The sequence below is a fragment of the Arachis hypogaea genome, chromosome 15 (assembly GCF_003086295.3).
Source record: "Arachis hypogaea cultivar Tifrunner chromosome 15, arahy.Tifrunner.gnm2.J5K5, whole genome shotgun sequence".
Lineage (NCBI taxonomy): Eukaryota > Viridiplantae > Streptophyta > Magnoliopsida > Fabales > Fabaceae > Arachis > Arachis hypogaea.
Genome location: NC_092050.1, coordinates 144,544,070 through 144,550,184, shown reverse-complemented (window position 1 = coordinate 144,550,184; position 6,115 = coordinate 144,544,070).

Here is a 6,115-nt window from a genome sequence, read left to right as displayed (position 1 = left end):
GCAGAGTTGGAGCCGTTTGAGGGGTGGAGTTAGGGTTCATTTCGTGTCCGATTAAGGGAGGGGACATGTGATTGCAGGCTTTTTCAGTCCCTTCATTTTCCGTGCCGTCACACACTTGCATCTTATGCAACCGCCAGCGTGGAGTGGGGTCCGTATGTGCATCAAGTCTACTTGCAAGAGACTATCTTTAAGGTGTACGCGATGGAGTTTCCGCCTATCCCTGACGAGAAGCTCTGGCCATTGTGGTACGATACGCGTTTGCAGCCGAATTCAGCCATGAGGAGGAAGGCAACTGGTAGGCCAGTTTCTACCAGGTTCCGCAGCAACATGAACGAGGTGGAATGTCAAGGGAAACGATGTACATTATGTCGACAAGTTGGTCATACTCGGCTGGGTTGTCCGAATCAACCCACGGATGACATCTAGTAGCTGTTAATAATGTTGTCATTTCATTTTGTACTTCAAAGCATCACAATGTGGTAGTGGATCCATTATGTTTCATTAAGTTATTTTCATTTTAGTTTTGTTGTTGCCGTTGTTAATATTGCTTTTATTTTATTTTTTATAGTTGTCATTGTTAATGTTGTTTTCTACCTTATACTAATGATTTGCATACATAATGGGTGACAAAAAAAGATAATGAGTAAATAAATAAGTCAAGTAATGCCAGTTCATACAACATTTTCAACCAACGAGTTACAAGATCACTACAGTAAACATATATAAAAAAGTATTAAAGTATCATTCTACCACTATAGTAAACAAAAAGGATAAAGTACGAAAGTACTAATCGTCAACGATGCTGGTCCCATGGTAATGAAAATGCTCCTCAGTCCCACACGGTGGAGGTCGTGTCTGACAAGCAAGTCTGCGGGCATGCGTGTCTTGTTGAGCTGGTGGTGAAGGAGGGGCTGCTGCATGTTACGAGGGTGGAGGAGGCTAAGGATAGTACGGATATGCAGCATTAGAGGCTGAGCCTGAAATGGTGGTGGATACTGCGGAGGAGGAGGCATCCACTGTGAGGTCATCAGCAATCGGCCGTAGTCAGTAGAGGGCAGTGTGGCATACTGAAACCCAGGCCGCTAACTTGGACCATGGGAGGAAGATGCACCGGGAGGCATTTGAGGCACCCAGATTGATGTCGTAGCAGGTGGGGTAGAGAATGGGACCCCATATGCAGCACCATGCTCTCTCGCAACACAAAATTGCTCTGCAATCTGGAACATGGGCAAAGTAGCTCACCGGAGGTCGACCCACCCCGGAGGAGCTGTGAACGGGTTGTCATGGGCAAAGTGGCTCACCGGTGGTGCTGATGATGCTGGTGGACCTGGTGGTGGTGGAGGAGGTGGTGATGGTGGTGGTGGTGGTGGTAACTCATCGACAGCATTGAGTATGTCGCCATGATCCTCATGCCTGTTGAACTCCGCCTCCTCCTCCGACTCCACGTCCTACCTCTACCTACGGGGTCGGGCTTGCTCTCGTCGAGGCCCTGCAGCTCCTCCTCGGAATCCCTCGCCCCTCGCTCCTTCCGGGCGGGCCTTCTCGTGTCTGGGCGCACCTCCCTGGCACGCCTCTGGTGATCAGGAACATCTGCTGGAAACTGCAGGACCTCTATGGGCTGACTAAGCGTGGGTTGAACATCGTCAAGAATTGTCGCAAGTCTAGGATCATCTAGCACATCCTCACCTGACAGATGTCTCACCTTACAAGCCTGCTAGTACCACTCCCAATACTCTAGTGTTGGCCTGTCATCTGCGGTGGGCTGAACGGTGATCATGTGGACGGCCTCAAACCGAGCCCTAAAACCATCGTACCAGGCTCATGCAGCCTGGTTGGCCATCGTACATCCTCTCCTCGTCCAGTACTAGTGAGAAACCAGTCGACATTGACTGAGTCGACCGGGACCAGCTGCTCACCTTTGAACTGGCGCTTCACCCGGTTAGGCTGGTAAAACTCCATAATGTTGAAGAACACAAGTGGGACAACAGACAACCAAGTCCTCCACTCACGAGGAGTCCTCACCCACTTCGGTGTAATGGCCTGCAACCGGTCATCAACGTACGGCGTCCAATGAAGCTACAATGCACAACATCATATTTCCGTAAGAAGCAATTCACTACTAAATGACGCATAAGTGTAACATTTAACAAAGTAAAGATAAGGGTATACCTTGTCTAAAGCGAGTTGGTCTAACAACGTACGCCAGCGAAGAACCCTCTGTGCATGGTGGTCCCTAGTCTGATGCGACATTCCTATCAACCTGTTAAATAAACAAAGAAATTTACATATGTCAACCCGTGCAGGTAAAAATTGAATTCAATAATTAGAAATAAAAAATATCAAAACGCAAACGGTTACCTCATTGCTAGTGGAAATGTTAGAATGTGGCTGTTCTCAGGACGCCGCTGTGAAAACTTGTGGTATATCAAGGACATAAGAAGCAGTGTGCAGCCGGCGATGCCCGTCGTATCACGACATGCTGCATGGCACAAGGAATGGTACGTCTATGCAAGCACAACAGACCCCCAAGAAAGACCGCTGCACCTCCCAAAGTCCGCCAACAATGGCAACCACCTGATGTGCACCTAATTGATAGACTTGTCGGTCATCAGGTATCCGTCGATCGACAGCATGATATAGCACCTAGTGTACTATCGGAGGGTGTCTGGATCATTGGTGGCTGGCATCTGCCGGACTCGGTCCCTGAGCCAAGTCATCTTGGTGCCAAGTCTGGAAGTCACGTAGGGACCTACCCACTGGTCTCCATCTGTGCATAACCCAAGGTGGTACACAATATCCTATAGGGTGATGGTGCACTCATCTCATGGCAAGTAGAAAGTGTCGGTCTCCGAACGCTATCACTCCACAAATGCAGTAATCAGGGAGTTGTCAAAAACAAAGTCCCTGAACTACACCATGTCACTAAACCCGGCTTCTCTCAGGTAAGGGACAATGGCATCCGTGGATGCAAGTGTGTGACTAACCCGCCTAGGCAATAAAAGGCGAGCCCTCTGTTTAAAAGGCAAAAAAGTTACAAATACAAGAATTCAAACTAACTTCTTTAGCATGTTCAGATCTATTCTTAAAAATATCATATGCAACTCAGATAATCATCATCAGATAAACATCAGAATGAATAGCATTTATTATTCCTATTTGCCAACTAACATACTTCTCAAATTTTTGCTATGAATAAACTTAACTTCTGCTAACTAAGTTGTCAACAAGCCTTCCCTATAAATAAGAAGTTCACTATAAATTAAGTTAACTACTTATAAATATTTTAATCCATATTTGTCAACTAGCATACTCTGTGTTACCTAAATATGTATCTATGCCGTCTATTCACTAATTAAAACACAGTCAATTATTAATCTGAAACACAAAAGATAGCACCAACCTCGAAGTCGATGGCTCCCGCAATGTGCCAGGTCGCGTTCAGCCAATTTATGTCAGGGTTGCATACCATACCGATCTAAGAACTCAGAAATATCAAGAAACTAGCCTAAGGATGGAGGGAAAGGAGAGAAATGTGGGTCAAGAGTGGTCCCAACCCATCTGTCAACGAATTGCTTTTATAGGTGGCATTTAACTTTATCTCGTTTATAGTGTTGATGGATATTTGGTTTGGATGGAACCCTTGAAGGGTGGAGAAATCCAAATGTTAGGGGAGACTCTGTTAAAATTTTTATAAGATTTTCAATTAAATCGAAAAAATTAAAATTATATTTTTGAAATTGTTATAATCAATTGTTGGGTTGCTGTATTTGTGTGCAATTATTAATTTGAATATTTATTTTGATCTTAGTTTATGTTTTTGATTTTGTTAAGTTGGTATTATGATAAATATTTATGGCATTTAAAAGAGAACTATATATGTATATATTCATTTTGGTTCTTACAAAAGAAAATTTTTTCCTTTGCAATTAGTGTTTTAGTGCTCTATAGGCACTTGTTACTTTGCTAAACTAACCAAAACACTTATTCATTCTAATTTAATTATTTTGAAACTAAAATACTATGTAATTTCTCTTTTTTTTTTAAATTTACTAAACTAAAATACTTTTAGAATTATTTGTTACTTCTTGAGTTTATTCTTATGTTATTATTTATTAGTGTTTGTTATGTTATTAATATGTTACTAATATATTTGTTGTACAGACATGATGACGGATAGCAGGGGTAGGTTGAGTGCGTCACGTGGTCACAGAAGAGAGTGAGCTTTCACCAAATCTCCCAGGGCTGCCTAGTCATCGCTCCCTACCCCGGCTACCCTGTCAACCTATAACATCATAGGCAGAACCATCAAACCAGCAATTTATCATGGTCCCAAACCTGAACTGGGTACCTCCTTCTGCTATGCCCCCTGCAAAAGCAATGACGACATCGACAGAGCCTGCGGTGGGTGATTCCTCCAATGCCCCCAAGCAGGATGCTCCTCCACCACCGCCCGTCATCCGACTGAGAATTTGGTCCGATGGAATTCAATCGTGAGTTTAATTTGTTTAATATTAAGTTTGTATATCTTATGTGTTTGTCAATTTGAGATGTTGTCTCTAATAGGTTTGCACCAAACCCCAATGCATGAACACAGGAGATATCCGAGGTCATTAAGTCCATGTACGACCACCCATGGCCAACCTACACGCAGATACCAGTTGATGTGAGAGAGCGTTGGTTTCAGAAATGGGCGGTAAGAACCCAATTTTGTTTGAATTACTTAACTGTATAGGAACTGTATTTCATTCTGACTAACTAATTTTGGTGAATCACTTTGTGTAGTTGAAATTCATATAGGATACAGAACACAATGTCATGATCATGAAGACCTATGACCACTACGTCGCCAAGCGGTTTCAATAGATGATGAGTGACGTTCGTCAGGGGAAAGACCACCTGACATTGTGGATCTGTCCAAACATCAAGAATGACTTGGAGACTTATTTTAGAGATAACGAGGGGTTTAAGCATCACCGTCTAACGAATGTCGCTAACAGGGCTTCGCCCAAGTCATTGAGGTATACGGGTGGATCGGCGACCGTCATGAAGACGAAGACTAGACTGGTAAGAATTTTGGTGTTGTTTAATGTTTTAATAGTTACTTGAATTAGTTTTTTACTTTTCTTTTTTATATCAATTTAATTAATTAGTTAGTAGAGTAAATGTTAGTTTAATTTTCTATTTTAGTGGATTTAGGTGGTTAAGATAGGTTAGAATAGGTTAAATTAGGCTCTAAAATTGTTGGAAAATGTTAGATGAAACTCTTCAAGGATGTGGCTAAATCCAAATTTTAGGGGAGATTCTGTCGAAATTTTCATAACATTTTCAGTGAAATCGAAACAATTAAAATTATGTTTTCGAAATTACAATTAATATTTTAGTTCATACTTATATTTTTCTATCATTATTTAATTTGTTCGTTTATTTTATTGGTTAGTTGATATATTAATTTGTAGTCTAATTTGTTAGATCGTGAGGTGACACTGACATCGAAGACCTTCAAATATATCTATACTTTGAAGGCAAACAATGAGAGATTTGCTGACGAGCGGTCTACAGCCCATTATGTGAGTTTAAATTAATCCTAAGTTTCAACTTTATTTGGTTTAAAGTCAATTATTTAACTATTATCCTAATCACAACTAACGTGTGTAACGTAGGAAGAGTACACGAAGAGGTTGGAGCTCGCGACCTAGCAATCTCAGCCGCCTAATGGGGTCGATGAAGCCGGCTCCGAGACCTCCGTCGTGGATCCCGATAGGATATGGCGTGAGACTGCCTCTAAATCCCACCAAGAATTGCCGCTTCGGGTTGGGGTCATTCTTTGCCAGTGACTTCCGCTCCGCGTTGGTGGCTTCCTCTGCGTTTGCCTCTGCCACTAGCCCTGCTGATCTCCAGGAAGTTGTCGACTTGAGGGAGGAGGTGCAGAAGCTAACAGAGGAGTTTCACCAGCAGGCGGAATAGTCTAAGCAGAGGTATCAAAAGATTCTTGCATGCGTTGTCGTCAACTTCGACTTGACAGAAAAGTTGGAGTAGCTCGATCAGTTGCAACAGTAAATGGAAGAGTACAACCAACAGATACGCGCTGGTTCCAGCGGCGACGCTGCTGGTAGGG